Raw genomic sequence first — 782 nt, 5'->3', positions numbered from 1 at the left:
AGTTCTTAGTTTTTGACGAGAAAAAATAAACTATTATTATTGTATTATTTATATATAACAATTAAATCCATCTCTTCGTTTGTATATAATCGGGGGATTCCCCGAACCTAAAATTAGTAAAGAGAACGTAAGATCTCACTCTCACTAATATGTACAAGAAATCATGATAGAAATATACAAGATTATAAAAGCGAATATCTTTATTATGATATTTTGTAATTATGCACTTCTTCACTGATTATATTTTTGTTATGCACAATAATTTATAATGCAAATAAAATTTGTATATATTTCAACTGTCTTTATTTGTTTTTTTTTTTTATTAAAATCTAATAATTTCTTCAACTTAATCTATGTAATTTGGCCATAAATTGAATAACTCAAATTGCAAATACGTTGTGGTAGATTGGTTGTCTATAGTAATTAGAACACCAGAGCCATGGGTAAATTTCCATGGAAACGTGATATTAGATATTACCAGGCGAATACAATTAATTCAGATGTATCCATGGAAACAGTAAACTGAAATTCTAATAAAACAAAGTAGTTGTTAATATTAAAATTGTAAAGATAAATTCAAGTGGCAATGGATTTTTTTTTATATCTTTCAATAATAATAACTAAATATAATGTAGCATACTCGAATTTAATTTTAGCAATTGGTAACAGCGGTTTTCATCCACCCATTGTAAATAAAAACGGACCGAAATAGTATTTTTAGATTATACATAACATTGAGTTTGTGCCGACCGCTGCGATCGATTTGTCGTTTCGAGGTGGGT

This window comes from Nicrophorus vespilloides, unplaced genomic scaffold (assembly GCF_001412225.1).
Source record: "Nicrophorus vespilloides isolate i.1.1-1 unplaced genomic scaffold, Nicve_v1.0, whole genome shotgun sequence".
NCBI lineage: Eukaryota > Metazoa > Arthropoda > Insecta > Coleoptera > Silphidae > Nicrophorus > Nicrophorus vespilloides.
The sequence above is the reverse complement of the archived record's forward strand: the minus strand, read 5'-3'. Positions refer to the sequence as shown.